Source organism: Neopelma chrysocephalum, unplaced genomic scaffold, assembly GCF_003984885.1.
Source record: "Neopelma chrysocephalum unplaced genomic scaffold, ASM398488v2 Primary Assembly neopelma1_181637, whole genome shotgun sequence".
NCBI lineage: Eukaryota > Metazoa > Chordata > Aves > Passeriformes > Pipridae > Neopelma > Neopelma chrysocephalum.
The window spans coordinates 21734-37932 of NW_020937832.1; the positions used below are offsets into that span (position 1 = coordinate 21734).

Genomic DNA, 16199 nt, shown 5'->3' on the forward strand with positions numbered 1-16199 from the left:
TTACTGGGATCATACTGGAGGTGACTGGACTCATACTGGGATCATACTGGGAGCAACTGGGACGACGCAGAGGGCAAATGGCATCCTCCAGGGAGTGACTGGGAGTGACTGGGGCCATACTGGACTCAGACTGGGAGTCCCTGAGAGTGAAAGGAACCATCCTGGGAGGGGCTGGGAGCAACTGGGACCACCTTAGGGCCAACTGGGGTCCTATTGGGAGTGACTGGGATGATAGTGGGAGTGACTGTAAGGGACCAGGATCAAACTGGGAGTGACTGGAACTACACAGGGGGGAACTGGGAGCCAGTGGGGCCATGCTGGAAGCCAACTGGGAACATACTTGGAGCAACTGGGATCATGCTGGAAGCAACTGGGAGTAACTGGGAGTGACAGGGTGCATGCTGGAGGCAACTGGCATAAAGTGGGAGTGACTGGGAGTGACTGGGACCATCCTGATGAAAACGGGAACCATCCTGGGGCAAGTGGAAGTAACTGGGTATGACTATGAGCATGCTGAGGGCAACTGGGATATACTGGGTGTCTGCAACCATACTGGGGGTGACCGGGACCACACTGGAAGCGACTTGGACCACACTGGGGGCAACTGGGAGCAACTGGGAGTGATTGGATCTACAATGGGGCAACTGGGATTGACTGGGACCATGCTGGGGGAAGACTGGGATCATACTTGGATTGACTGAATCTATGCTGGAGGCAACTGGGAGCAACTGGGACCATGCAGGGGGCAACTGCAATCGTACAGGGATCATACTGGGAGTGACTGGGTCTGTGCTTGGGGCAACTGGGAGCAACTTGGATCACACTGGGAGGAACTGGGAGCAACTGGGACCATGCTTGGCACGAGTGGGATCATATTGGGATCAACTGGGCCCACATTGAAGGTGGCTGGGGTCATACTGGGAGTGACTGGGAGCATTCTGAGGGCAGCTGGGACCATGTTGGTGCGACTCATCACTGGTTGCCAAAGTCATCACACACCTAAAATAAACCTGAAACTCTGCTCTTCAGTTAACCTGCTGTCTTGCAGTCAAATTATCAGACAACACAACTACAAACAACTAGAAGAGGATCAAAACTGCATTCAGCAGGTGTTTTTTGGAAAAAAATCCTAAAATTTCCTGGTGTTGCCAATCAAAACAGGTGTTTAAATTACACTTTTATGAATCCCACAAATCTGATGGGATTGAACAAGCTCTTGGTAGAAGACAACCTGCCGGCATATCTAAATTGTCTTTTGATTTGCTGCAACATTAGAAAACAGACATTAACTTGGAACTGGCAAAATCAGCATGAAAAACCTAATAGACTAATATGGGAGTTGGTTGTTGTGAGGAGAACAAAGTTTCCTGGTCTTCAGCTGATATTGCCAAACCAACAAATTTAAGTATCAACAACAGTATCTCAGATGTATTTTGGAGTTCGAGCCATCCATCAAAGTGTTTACTGGCAACAATGGGAACCCTAATCCTGATTTTCAATCAGAGAGTTTATTCATTGTTCTAACCAAACATACCTGGAGTTATGTTTGGGCTTAATACTGCTAAAAAGCAATACAGATTCTCTGCCAGTAAAATAAGGGACTGGGAAAAACACTGTGACCACTTCTCTCCCCACATCACCCAGTGGCAAACACAAGAGACCCATGTGTAGGCTTGTGTAGGTTGCACTGACAAATATTAATTCGGTATTTTACTTAGAGAGTCTCTTCACTGGGTAGCAAAATAAATCTTCTGGGAGGAAAATTGTGATTTTCCACAGAAATTTTTGTTGTCGGGTTCCAGTGACAATGCCTAATTAACATCCATTTATATCCCAACCATTACTGACCTTTCACTGGACTTTGTTAACTACTGAGACAAATACTCAAGACCTCTGTGTTCTTTTTTCACCTTTTAAAATTAGTTTCCAACAGAAGGAGCTGCAAAAACATCCTACAGTTTTCTTCAAAAACTTTAAAGTCAAAAAAGACTATGAAGTTACAAGACAAATCTTAAAACTTTATCTTCTTTTCAGGCAGGCCAAGATTACAACAGTTGTAAAGTGTTCTGCCGTGTGTTTCCTCATCATTTCTTACTTGGTCATCTTGACCTTGTTTATCTGTCCATCTGCACACACCTTTGGCAGCAACCCTGCAGCAACCCTACAGCCCAAAAGAGACAGAACACTCTTCATCAGCAGAATTCATCCCAAGAGGGAATTGCCCTCCCACCCTCCGACCTTCTGTACTGGACAGAGAGACTGGTTTTCTTGCTCCTGCCCCTGCCTTGCCACAACTTGGCACGGCAGGAGTTAGCTCGTGAAATCAGAGAAGGGAAGTCCTCAGATGGCAATACTCAAACCACCCAGGAGGATGTCAGCAGAGCCCTGCCTTACATGACATTGTGTGCAACTGCTTATGGGATGAGCTTCTACAGCCAGGAAACAACCCCAGGCCCAGGTGTGCACACATCCAAAGGGACACGGCAGCGCACAGGGAGGCTCTTGCACAGCTTCACTCTGAAATACGTGTGCATATATACACATGTACAAACGCTGCACCAAAACACGGCCGTGTATCTGTGCACACTGAAGGACAGCACTCAAGGCCAGGGGGAACGAGGCTCCGAGCCTTCGACCGCAGGTGTTGGGGGGTTGGAACGGGATGATCTTCAAGGTCCCTTCCCACCCGCCCCATCCCGCGGTTCTGTGACACACGTCCCTGGCCCCGGGACACCCCCGCGGTGCCCAGGCCCAGCCGTGTCCCCACACACACGGACACAGCCCGTGCTCAGGGCCCGTCCCGCGGCCCTCCCGAGTTGGCGGCCGGGCCGCGCAGGGCCCAGGCGGGGCGGCCCCCGGCGGGTGCCCCGGGCCGGGCACTCCCCGTGCCCTGCGGTGGCTGAGGCGGGGCGGGGGCGCCTCCGGCTTCGCCTCGCCCAAGGAGCGGCTCGGGCGGCTTTGCCTCGCGGTCGCTCCCGGCCCCGGCAGCGGCGGCAGCGCTCCCCGCCGACCCGGCACCCCCGGCCGGCTCCGGCCCGGCAGGAAGGGCCGCGGGGAGCAGGACGCGCTCTCCCGGCGGCGATCCCTGAGCTCCCGCCCCCTGCGCTGCCCGGCAGCGGGGGCCGGGGGCCTTCGGGGCCGCTCGGGAGCGCGGCTGTTCCGCACACGGAGACGCTTTTCTCCCTCAGCACGTCCCGTGTGACAACTGCTGGGCTCGCACCGCCTGTGCCGGGGGTAGAACCATCCCCGTGAGGTCGCTTGATCTGATCTGTCACAAACGCCGTGAACGCGTGGAACAAAAACGTTCTCACAGCAGTGACTGTCCCCTGCACTCAGCACTGGGGAGGCCACACGGCAAGTTCTGCGGCCAGTTCTGGACCCCTCAGTTTAGGAAGGACATTGAGGTGCTGGAGCAGGGCCAGAGAAGGGCGACAGAGCTGGTGAAGGGTCTGCAGTGCATGTCCTGTGAGGAGCGGCTGAGGGAGCTGGGGGGGTTTGAGCTGCAGAAAAGGAGGCTCAGGGGAGACCTTGTCACTCTCTACAACCACCTTAAAGGAGGTTGTAGCCAGCGGGGGTTCGGCCTCTTCTGCCAGGCAACAAGTGACAGGACAACAGGACACAGTCTTAAGCTGCACCAGGGGAGGTTTCGGGTGGACATGAGGAAGAATTTCTTCACTGAAAGCGTGATTAGACGTGGGAATGGACTGCCCAGGGAGGAGGTCGAGTCACTGTCCTTGGAGGTGCTTAAGAAACAACTGGATGTGGCACTTGGTGCCATGGTCTGGTTGACACGGTGGTGTTGGGCCATAGGTTGGACTTGATGATCTCAGAGGTCTTTTCCAACCTAATTAATTCTGTGATTCTGTGAACTAGGATATACTGGGAGCAAGTGGGATCACGCTGGAGGTGACTGGGATCATACTGGGAGCGACTAGGACCCCACTGGGAGTGACTGGGAGTGGCTGTGAGCAACTGGGATCATGCTGGAAGTTACTGGGAGCAACTGGGAGTGAGTGGGACCACACTGGGGGCAATTGGGATATAGTGGGAGAGCCCAGGAGTGACTGGGAGCGTACTGGGACTGACTGGGAGCGTACTGGGACTGACTGGGACATACTGGGACTGACTGGGAGCATGCTGAGGTCAACTGGGACATACTGGGAGAGACTAGGAGTGACCGGGATCATACTGGGAGCTATTGGAGTCATAGGAGGGGTGAATGGGAGCAAGTGGAACCACGCTGGGGTCATCCTGGGATCATACTGGGGGTGACTGAATTCATCCTGGGATCATACTGGGAGCGACTTGGAGCATAAAGGGTGCAACTGGGAGTGACAGGATCTGCAATGGGGCAACTGGGATTGACTGGGACCATGCTGGGGGAAGACTGGGATCATACTTGGATTGACAGGGTCTTTGCTGGAGATAACTGGGAGCAACTGGGACCATGCAGGGAGAACTGCGACCATCCTGGGATCATACTGGGATCCCCACAGCCCCCCAAGCATCCCCTAAACCCACTCAGAGTCCACCCAGGACCCCACCCAGCCCCTTTTCTGGGGGACTTTTCTGGGCACTGGTGGTGCTGGGAGCCCCCCCGGCTGCAGGCAAGGAGCTCTCGGGTGAGCGGGGGGTGGGAAGGGGGTGGTTGGTGGGAAAAGGGGGGTCAGAGGGAATAAAGGAGTGGTGGGACCCCAAACTGAGTGGGAGGGGAGTGAGACTCCCCAAAAGTGGAGGGGGAGGGATCTGAGGTTGGGGGGACGATGGGAAAGGGGTGGGAGAGGTCAGAAGAGTGGGGAAATGGGAGTGTGGGACCCCCAAACTGAGCATGAGGAGGATGGGGATTGGGGGATGATGTGGAAGGGGTGGGAGAGTGTGGGAACCAGTGGAGTCACTCTGCATTGAGTTAGTAGGAATCCAAAGGGAGGATCTAGAGTTGTTCTGGTTCCCAAAGCTTTTACACTTCCTCACAGTAATGATTTAATGGGATTGACTCCCAAAGCAGAAATTAAAACTGTCTTCTTGATTGTCTTTGGTGTTGTTCTTCCGGCTCTCACTGACTCCTGTCTGTGCCAGTGTGCCAACCTGCCAGGGGTGAAGATGCTGAGCTCCAACGCAGAGGAAGCGTCCCTGAAAGGCTGCAACTCTGAGGACCCATCAGGCCTTAAAGCTCATCTGGAAGGTAAGAAGCTTTTGCCTTGTGAATCTGTGCCGACTGAAGCCTGTGTTTGTGCATTTCTATGGCCCAGAAAGGGTCCAGCTGTGGTTTGTCCAACCCTGAGAAGGGCCCACAAGGGCTGCACTGAGTCTGTGACCATCTCAGCCTGAAATCCCCTTGTCCTCCTCCAATTCACACAGCTCTGAGGCAGCACCAGTGTGGAGCTGCTGTGTTTCTGACTGTTTTTCCTCACAGAACTCCTTTCTGTGTGTGTTCCAGGTGCCAGCCTGAAAGGAGTGGCCATGGAGGGCAGTCAGATGACAGGAATTAACCTCCGAGTTGCAACGCTGAGAAACGCCAAACTAAAGAACTGTAACCTCAGGGGAGCAACGTTGGCAGGAACTGATTTGGAAGTGAGTTAGGATTCATTTTCCATCCTATTCCTTTCTCTCCTGCAGTCAGCTGGTAATTTGGGGGATTGCTGGCTTTTGGCTGACCTCTCCAGCTTCAGATTGCAGTAGAGTTCAGGTAAATGTACTTCAAGTAAAGCTTTGAACAGAGTTCTGGGTGCATTCCATTGACATTTCTTTTTCCTTTCCCCTTCTGAATTGTGACCTATCAGGTTGTGACCTCCAGGAAGCCAATTTGAGGGGCTCTGATGTGAAAGGAGCCATCTTTGAAGAGATGCTGACCCCCCTGCACATGTCCCAGAGCATCAGATAGGGAAGAGAAGACGTCGAAGAGGAAGGAATCCAAACATTTGTCGTGACTTTCTTCACCTCCTCCCCTTCCTGAGTTAGAAGTAATGGTTATTAGACAACTTCCATTTGCAGTAGTGCCTAAGTAGACTCTTTTTGATCACTTTTGGGGAGGGAATTTTTGTTTCAGAGGTGGAAAGAGAGAGTTTCTCTCTTTGTGAAGAGAGTGAGGAAGTGGGCTGGTTGTGAAACCAGAAAGTGGGGCTGGTTAGTGGGGGGAGGGTTCAAAACTTTCATTGTTTAGCATTGCCTGACTTTGGAATGCATTTTAATTTCTAAAGCACTGTTATGGTTTGGAGCTGGCTCCCTGCCAAGTCTCCAAACCTTACCACAAGGAGTCCCCCCCCCGCCCCAAACCGAGGGAGAAGAGGGGGAAAAAACCGAAAGAACCGAAAACGAGAGAGAGACAAAGTAATGTATATAAATATATTTACACTTATATTTACAGTTATATACAGTTGAAATATATATATAATTTCACAGGGAAAAAAGGGAAAGGGGAAGGGAAGAACAAAAACCAAAATAATATATATATATATATATATATATATATATTATCCTGATCAGTAGCCCAAGGTCTATCAACTAAAAGAATTAGCAAAGAATATCTTACTACTCTCCTTGGGACAACGGAGAGTCCCGCTGGAGCGACTGCCGGCAGCCTCCGCCTCCCAAGGTCGACAAGGCCTTACCAGGCCTCACTCCCCAACCCGACAGACTCAACAGCAGGGAAACCTGCACCTCCAAAGGCGCCGGAAGGAAAGAGAGCCAAGGCCTTTCCTCCCTTCTTCTTCTACCCCAGCTTACGTAAAAATCGTAGGGAATACCGGGTAAATCTGGGCATTTCCTTGGTTACAAGCTGGTCACCAAGGAAGGCCTAGGCCAAACTACCACAAGCACAATATGTGCAATTCTGTTTATTAAGTCTGTAGCTGCAATATGAATAGAAAATGTTATTGCTGTATAGTAGCAAACAAAGTTGAGGTTTACAGGTAGACAAGTGTATTTACAGTCAGTGTCTTCAGTCCTGCAGGGTGTTCATGCCAGGGCCGGTCACACAGTGCCCACAGGATGTGTTCAGGTCTCTGCTGGGGTGGAAACAGTGGGGAACTGTCCTCAGGGGTCCCTAATTGCTGTGGAGTAGTTGCAGTGCAGGGTTAGAGCAGCTTTATCCCCTCAAATGTGCAGAGGAAGCTGCTGCCCCTGCAGGGACCTGCCCACAGCCCGGATTGAGTCACCCCTGGGAGATCCCTGGGCAGAAATGGGATGTCTTAGTTAATGCTCTCCAAAGGAGTGTGAAATTGCACTCTCAATCCCAGCTGGGAAGAAAAATTTCCCTGCTTCCACGTGTCCTGACCACTCCAGGCTGGAGTTCCTGTAGCTTTTTCATTCTTTGTGGGAAATTCAATGTACAGAGGAAAACACAGAACTGTCCCCAAAGCAGAGAGAAGCTCTGGGGCCACAGCACCTGCTCCCCCCTCTTCTCATCCCTTCAGCAGATGAAGAAATGGCCCTGTTTCCCCTCAATGTACTCTGCAATTACTCCTTGAAAGTGTGGGCATAATCCCATTTGCCAGCCAGATCCACTTTGGGCTGCTTAAAGTGGCTGTAAAAGCATCTTGCCTGGGGCCAAGTGCCCCTTGCACACTTGCTCTACCTGTGGAAAAAAGCAGGGAAAGCTGTTTTTTGTGTGAGCACCCTTCGTGTCTCAGTGTTTGTGATCTTGGGAATCCTCATGAACCTGGAACAATGCCAGATTATCTGTTCTTGTAAGATATGTGGGTGGAGGTTGTTTTGATCTGTGTTTAAATCTTCCTTGAAAATACAACTGATAGAAAACAATGTAAAAAAAAAAAAGAAAAAAAAGAAAAAAGCAAATACAAAGAAAAAAGAGAACAAAAAAGAGAAAAAGGAGAATGAAAGATAAAAAAAGAGAGAAAAACAGGAAAAATGAGAAAAATAATAAAAAAGAAAGAAAAAAGAAAAAAGGGAAAAAAGAAAAAATAAGGAAAAAAGAAAAAAGGGGGAAAAGAACGTAGAACGAAAAAAGGAAGAAAAAAAAGAAAGAGAATATATATTAAAAAAAAGAAAAACGAAAAAAAAATCGTATTATCCTCACTCCGTTCACGTGCAAATGGCCGCTATGACCCGCCGCAAGGACTACAACTCCCGTGCTGCCTCGCGCGGCGCGCAGGCGCGGCTACGAGCGTGCGGGGGCGTGGCCGCGCACTGATTGGCTGCGGCGGTGTTCTCTACAGGCGGTGCGCGCGCAGAGCGCCATGTTGGCTGCCGGCGATCGGTGATGGCGGCGCGGCCTGCATTTGTCTGTGAGACCTGGCGGGGGGGGCGGGAGAGCGGCGCTCTGGGGATCCCCTCGGGGGCTGCGGGGAGCGCGGTTGTGGGTGGAAAGGCTGGAGGGCTCGGGAGGGTTTAGCGCGGGGGTTCGGAGGTTCCCGAGGGTCAGAGCGCAGGGCCTTGGAACCGTCTCGGGGGCCGCGGGGCCGGGAGGCCTCCCAAGAACCCGGATGTTCGATTCGATTCCTGAGAAAGTCCTTCGGAAAAAAAAGATCAAAACCACCCAACGAAAAAAAGAACCCTAAAAAAACGAAAAGTGAGAAAAAGATGAAGGAAAAACTGCAAGGGGCAGGATGATTTGATTGCTTTGCTTCAGTTTTTCCTTGGTCTCTTCCTTCTCACATTCATTGCTCCCTTCCTTTACAGAAAGCTCTTCTGCTGTTGTGTGGTTTTGTGGTCCCTTAGGGGCTTTTAGGGGTCCCTGAGGAGGTTTTGGGGTGTCTCTGAGGGGGTTTGGTGTCGTGAGGGGACTTAGGGAGGAGGTTGAAGGTCCCTGAAGGGGTTTGGGAATCCCTGAGGGAGTTTTGGGGTCTCCGAGGGAATTGGGAGGTCCTGGGGGTGTTTAGGGGGGGAGCTTTAAAGCAGTTTTGGGGGTTTCTAGGGGGATTTAGGAAGTCCCAGACGGTTTTGAGGGTCACCAAGAGGGTCTTGAGTACACCAGGGGGATCTGAGGACTCACCTGCTCGTGGTGCTGCCCCTCCTCTTTCCCCCCAGACATCATTAACCCCCCCCAAATTACCCTAGCCCCCATTTTCCCTTTAATTCTCTCCCCACACAGATCCCTTTGACCCCCTCAAGACCCCTTTTAACTCCCACAAATGCAGCCAAAGCACCTGAAAATCCCCCAAATCTCCATCCAACCCCCCCCAAGATCGCCCCAAATCTCCCCCTGCCACCTCCTCAAATCCCTTCCAACACCCCCCCAAAGAGGGATCACCCAGCACCCTGGGACAGGAACACAGAGGGCTGTACTGGGGGAACTGGGCTGTACTGGGAGGGCACTGGGGTGGGATCAGGTGTCCCAGGACAACGTGGCCCAGCTCCAGGAGAGATCTGGGGAGCAGTGAGGAGGTACTGGTCTGTACGGGTCTGTAGTGGTGTGGAATGGGGGAGATGCACCACATTCAGGTAAGGGGATCCCAGTGCCCCAGTATATCCCAGTGACCCTTAGTATGGCCCAGTAACCTCCCAGTGTCCCCCCGTGTGTCCTGATAATCCCCCAGTAACTCCCCAGGTCTCTGCTAGTGACCCCCAGTGTGCTCCAGTCCCTCCCAGTGCCCCCTGGTTCCCCCCAGTGTGTCCCAGTATCCCCCAGTAATCCCCCAGTGCCCCCCAAAGCCCCCCAACTGTCCCCAGTGTGTCCCCAGATGCCCTTGGCCTTTCTGTGAGCGTGTGTGTGGGGGATATTTTCAGTCAGAGTGTCCAGGGGGGGCTCCTGGGGTGAGATGGAAGGTTGGGGACATCAGGGATGGGGTTTGGGGACAGTGGGGAGGGGTTTAGGGACAGTGGAATTGGGGATGTCAAAGGGGAAATTGGGGACACCAAAAGGGTTTTGGCTACACGAGGGGGGGGGCTCAGGACTCACCTGCTCATAGGGAAGCCACTCCTCTCCCCCTCTAGGCCCCATTAACCCCCCTAAATGTCCCCCAACTCCCATTTTTTTCCTTTAGTCCCCTCCCCTCTAGATACCTTTGACCCCCCCAATGCCCCCAAGACGCTTTTAACTCCCCCAAATGCAACCACAACCCACCAAATCCCTATCCAACCCCTCCACATCCCCCCAAATCTCCCCCAGCCCTCACTCAAATCCCTTCCAACCCCCTCCCCCAAAAAGGGATCACCTGGCACCCTGGGACAGGAACACAGTGGGCTGTACTGGGGGCACTGGGCTGTACTGGGGGCACTGGGGGAGGGCTCAGGTGTCCCACGACAATGTGGCCCAGCTCCAGGAGAGATCTGGGGAGCAGTGAGGAGGTACTGGTCTGTCCTGGTCTGTCCTGGTCTGTCCTGATTTGTACCCCCAATCCCCAAAGCCCCTCCCCAGCTCCCCCAGGACCCTTCTGGACCCCAAAGCCCCCCAGGCCCCTGACTTGGTCCTGCTGCCCCTTAAGCATCTCCAGCTCCTGCAGAACCAGGCATTTCATCAGCAAATGTGCAGCTGACCCCAAGCTGGGGGTGTGTTGATGTGCTGGAAGGCAGGAGGGCTCTGCAGAGGGACCTGGCCAAGCTGGATCCAGGGGCTGATTGCAAGGGGCTGAGGTTCAAGCAGGCCAAGGGCCGGGTCCTGCCTTTGGCCACAAGAAGCCCCAGCAGCCCCCTGGGCTGGGGCCAGAGTGGCTGGGGCCAGAGCAGCCAGGCAGAAAGGGAGCTGGGAGTGTTGAATCTGAAAAATCGGCCCGAAAAACTGCTCAGAGACTTTTTATCTTTAAGCAACAAAGGTATTAGCAGCGCTGGGAGCAAGCCAGCTATTGCTGGACAAACTTGCTCAACTTGCAAGTGCAAAACTAAGCCATTTTATACATTTTAGATACATGGTTACATCATTTATTATACATATTAATAAGTAGGCTGGTCTCTGGGCGGAGTCTTTCCAGACATGCGCAGTCTTCTACTGTGGGGGTCTTCTGCTCAAGCCTTCATCCCTCTGGTGGTCGCCATGGACGTCTTCCTCAATTTGACCTCTTCAATGAGGTGACCTGAATTCTTCAAGCTTGCAGAATCCTGGCTCTGGCCCTTTTAGATCTTATTCAAACATCTAGTTTACCTAATTTATTACTGTGTGTGTACTACTCCTGTTCTTTCTATAATAAGGCCTTTGGTCCAGTGAGCAGAACAGAACATGATATTAACCAGTGCTCCTAAAATGTTCTTCTAGCAAAACAGATATATCCTAATTGTCCTTTAGGAATACATGCCTCAGTACTGACTGACTGCCACTTTTTCTTGGTGTGATAGTAACTTGCCCAAACATTACGGCCTGTGGGTCTGATAATTATGTTTTGGTGTATAGCTCCTAATGTCAAGATAGGAAAGATGGTCTTTTCTTTGGCAGCACTGATAGTGAGTGATCGCAAGTGCAAACCTTTTATTGGTGCTGCCAGCATAGTCGGCAATCTTGGTCAACAATCTGACTGCCAATGATTGTGTTTCTGCCAAAGTGAGCAAAGAGCCAAAGTGAGCAAAGATGATCTTAAAGGGACTTTAAGCTTTCTCAGGTCAGAAGTGATGGCACTTAGTTTATTCACTAACACTTCTTGGTCTATGGTGTTTAGGTCACCTAATCCTGTGCCAAATCATGCATTCCAGCCCTCAAGACTTCGCTGTATATAGGGCTGACAGTCTTTTTGTATGTGTGATATGTTTACTTGAATGTTTATTTGAACTCTTTTCATTGAATATGTGAACAATAGCTTCTGCTCATTTGATTGTCTAATTACGTAAGGTCCAGCAAAAGTTAAATTGTGGACACTCTCACAGGTTAAAGAAGGAGTTGTAAAACAGGTGGTGGTCTTAGTCAATGGAGTGGTAGGAGATTTGTTAGTTGGAATACTTGATGAAGCATTAATTATAAATCTCCTGGTTATATTTCCTTCCCTGAATGTCCACTGACACATCACAGAAACTGATTTATGTAGAGTGAAGGTGTGCCAACATTGATCAGCCACTAATTATGTTTCACAGTAATGTCAATTTTGGGTGACCATCTAACCTGTGCCTATTAAAACACTTGCATCGTATGGGGGATTTTACCAATTATTCAGTACCCTCGTTCCTTGGAGGACTATAACAGATGCATTGTATTGGTTCATTTGCGCTGGCTGAGGCAGAAGATCTGGTTGTAAATAAAATAATAGATCAGAGACCGCAATATAGGCCTGAGACCATAATGATTTTTGGGCAAGAGTTTGACTTAACACCAGTGTACTTATCAGTCCAAAGGTCAGCACTGAGAAGGCTTGAGAGTAGATGATTCCTCTCCCGAGGTCCATGCTTCTTCTGGAGCTCTCTTGACTCGAGAGTAGTGGATCCACGTGGGTTTCTCTTTCACCCGGATCGCTGTGAAGGTGGTCATCAGCACCTGGTAGGGTCCATCCCATTTCTCCCGTAGTGGATCTCCTGAAAGATTCTTAACATATACCCGATCACCAGGGTTGAATGGATGTAACTTACAATCAGGCTGCTTGGGTTGGTGTTCTAACACCATAGCATTTTTCTGCAATTGTTTTCCTACAGCCATAACATGATCATACACATACTGATTACCAATTTGATCCAAAGCTTCACTATTCACAGTTTGCATCATGTAGGGTCTGCCAAAAAGAATTTCAAATGGGCTCAGTTTTCTCTTTTGATCTCGGCTTGACCCTTATCCTGATTAAAGCAAAAGGTAAAGCTTAATACCAATGAAAATTTGTTTCTTGACATATTTTAGCAATTTGTTGCTTAATGAGATGATTTATCTTTTCTACTTGCCCACTTGCTTGGGGTCTGTAGGGCATATGCAGTTGCCAATTGATTTTTAGTGCTTTACTTATTGCTTGTACAATTCGTGTACAAAAGTGTAAATTCCTACCTGAAGAGATGCTCTTAGGCATTCTAAACCATGGTATAATCTCATTCAACAAGATTTTAACCACTCTTTTGATTCGTTTGTTCTACATGGGAAAGCTTCAGGCCATCCAGAAAATGTGTCAGTCAAAACTAAGAGATAACAGGACCCCTCCTTTTTCTTGGGAGCTCAGAGAAGTTAATTTGCCAAATTTCACCTGGGAAATGCCCTTTGCTTATTGCCCCTTGGTGTATTTCTGTTCCAGTATTTCAGACAAAGTTCACATTGGGATGTGACTTGTTCTATTGTGGTAAATAAATTTGGTCCTGCTACTCTGGTCCTTAAATGCTAATAGAGTGAGTCTAAGCCCCAATAAGTTTTATCATGTTTTACTTTTACAAATTGCCACACTAATTTTTCTAATAGTATTTACTAACCTATTTTTAGTTAACCTCACCCATTGTCTAACAGCTTACCTTCATTTTCATGTATCCACTTATAATCTCTTTCTTGATATTCTACCTGTTGATCTGTGCCTAGTTCTTCTAGCACTAAAGCTGCTACTGGTAGTTCTTTACTTCTTGCAGCAGCTAATTCAGCTTCTGCATCAGCTTCTCTGTTTCCTATTTCCAGGACAGTGTTACCTTTCAGGTGTCCTTGGCAGTGCTTAATTGACCTGAGAGGGGAGTTGTACAGCTTCTAGTAATCCTGGAGTTTCTTCAGCATATTTCACAACTTTTCCTTGAAGAGTTAAAAGTCCTCTTTCTTTCCAAATTGCTCCGTGAGCATGAACTATGCCAAAGGCATATTCGGAGTCAGTCCAGGTGTTAATTTGTTTTCCTTCTGCCAATCCTAAAGCTCGAATGAGAGCCATCAGTTCTGCTTTCTGGGCTGAGGTTTCTGCGGGCAAAGGATTTGATTTGATTACCTCAGTAGTGGTGGTCGCAGCACACCCAGCCATCCTCACACCTTGTCTTATGAAATTGCTACCATTGGTAAACCAGTCTGCTGCATCCAGGGGTGGTTCTTCTTTAAGGTCCAGGCAGCTGGAGCACACTGCTTCAATGGTTTCCAGGCAGTCCTGCACGACAGGTGCAGCCAAGATTCTTCCTTCTAGGAATGAAGCTGGGTTAACAATGTTAGTCACCTGAATGGTTATGTCATCTGATTCAGCCAGGATTACCCGATATTTCAGAAATTGGGAGGGTGACAGCCAATGATTTCCTTTCTGTTTCAGTACCGTAGACACAGTGTGGGACACTAACACGGTCATTTTCTGTCCCATTGTAAATTTCCTGGCTTCTTCTATATTTATGATCATTGTTGCTACTGCCCTTAGGCAGGTGGGCCATCCTTTGCTTACTTCATCCAATTGCTTGGAGAAGGAGGCTGCTGCTCTTTTGTACGGCCCTCGTTGCTGAGCCAGGACCCCCAGAGCCATTCCTTGTCCTTCATGCGACAACAACCAAAAGGGCTTCGTTACGTCAGGCAATCCCAACGCCGGAGTCCTTATGGGTTCTCATCTCAGCTGTTTGAAGGCTCCACTTGCTTCAGGGGTTCAGACTAGGTTGCCCTTAGTTACTTTCAGCAGGTCATATAAAGGCTTTGCAATTAGCCCATACTGATATATCTATAAACAACACCAACCTGTCATTCCTAGAAAGGCTCGAAGGTTTCTCACCATCTGTGGTTTCGGTGTCTGGCAGATGGTTTCCTTTCTTGTTGTCCCCAGAGATCATTGTCCCCTCGATACTTCATATCCCAGGTACATGACTTTCTCCTGGACCAGCTGAGCTTTCTGTTGAGAGACTCGATAACCATTTAAGTCCAAAAAGTTTAACAGGTTTACTGTCCATTGGACACATTCTTCTTGTTTTTCAGTAACAATCAATAGATCATCCACATATTATAAAAGTACACCCTCTCCCGGTGGTGACTGCCATTGTTCCAATTCTTTAGCTAATTGATTCCCAAAAATTGTGGGAAAATTTTCAAACCCTTAAGGTAACACTGTCCAAATGAGCTGAGTTTTCCTTCCTGTGGTGGAATTTTCCCACTTGACGGCAAATATCCTTTGACTTTCCTGTGTTAAGGGAAGGCATAAAAAGGCATCTCTTAAGTCTAATACTGTGAACCAAATTAGACTTTCTTTTAATATTGTTAATAGGGTACATAGGTTTGCAACAGCTGCATGTATGTTTTAGCTATTTTATTTACTGCTCTTAAATCCTGAACCAACCTATGTGTTCCATTTGGCTTCTTGACTGGTAAAATTGGGGTGTTGAAATTTGATTCACACTCTACAAAAGCCCTAATTTCAAGAAGTTATCTATTATTGGCTCAATTTCTTTTCTATTTTCTAGCCTCAGTGCATATTGCTTCCTAATTACTGGGTTTGCTCCTGGCCATAATTCTATTTGAATGGGAATTGCCCTTTTCGACTTTCCTGGTGTTTCAATAGCCCAAACTCCTGGGAATGCCTGATCTGAAATTTGATTGACATTTGAATTATCCTGGCTTGGCTCCACATAGCTCATTGCTAAACTCAGAGCTGCTATTAATTGTTCTTCCTTTACCTTAAGTTCAGTTTTACCTTGTTTGAATTCTATTACAGCTCCCAGATTTTCTAGTAGGTCTCTGCCCAATACGGGTTTGGATAAATTTGATAAATACAAAAACTGATGCACTCCCATTTGTTTTCCAATCTTGAACTTTAGGAGTTTCAAAAGAAAGCTTTTCTGATTGGCGAGTGGCACCCACAACTTAAACATATTTATCACTTTTAGGTATTCAAAACAGAAAATGTAGCCCCAGTATTGTCATGGTTTTAGCAGCCTCAGAATCCAATTCTGATTCCTAACCCCCCTCCCACATCTCAACCCCATGTGAGATGGGTTTTCCAGACAAAAACACAAGACTCAATATGGGGGAAAAGGAATATATTACAGGACTGTACAAATAAATAAATACTTATACTATAATACATTACATGTAATCTTAACTCTATATCTATCTCTACCATGACAATAATATTTACAATGGGCCAAATCTCTTCTCCCTCCAAATAAAAGTCCAGGAGAGAAGAAGAAGAAAAGACCCCTTCCAGTCTCTCAGCAGCAGGTCTCTCTCTCTAGGCAGCAGGCTCTCTGTTGTCTTTCATGAAGCAGTTGCAGCTGGATCCTTGCCAATGCACACGAGGGAGGCCTCCAAGCCTCTCTTGGGCCCCTTGACGCCAAACAAGGGGTCTTTCCGTGGGCTGCTTCACCCCAGACAAGGTCGCTCCACCACGGTCATATCACGAAGCACAGGGGTCTTCGTGACGGTCTGGTATCCTCAGGGGAATCCAAGCCCCTTCACAGAGCTCCCATGCTCTGCCTCA

The 16199-nt window shown here is 49.0% G+C and overlaps 1 long non-coding RNA gene across 1 annotated transcript; it reads left to right on the forward strand.

Moving 5' to 3' along the window:
* Positions 1-5136: 5136 nt before the first annotated feature.
* LOC113962490 lies at positions 5137-6121 on the forward strand. Its single transcript, XR_003532563.1, has 3 exons — positions 5137-5182; positions 5438-5571; positions 5781-6121. It is a non-coding gene; the product is annotated as an uncharacterized LOC113962490 (long non-coding RNA).
* Positions 6122-16199: the final 10078 nt, after the last annotated feature.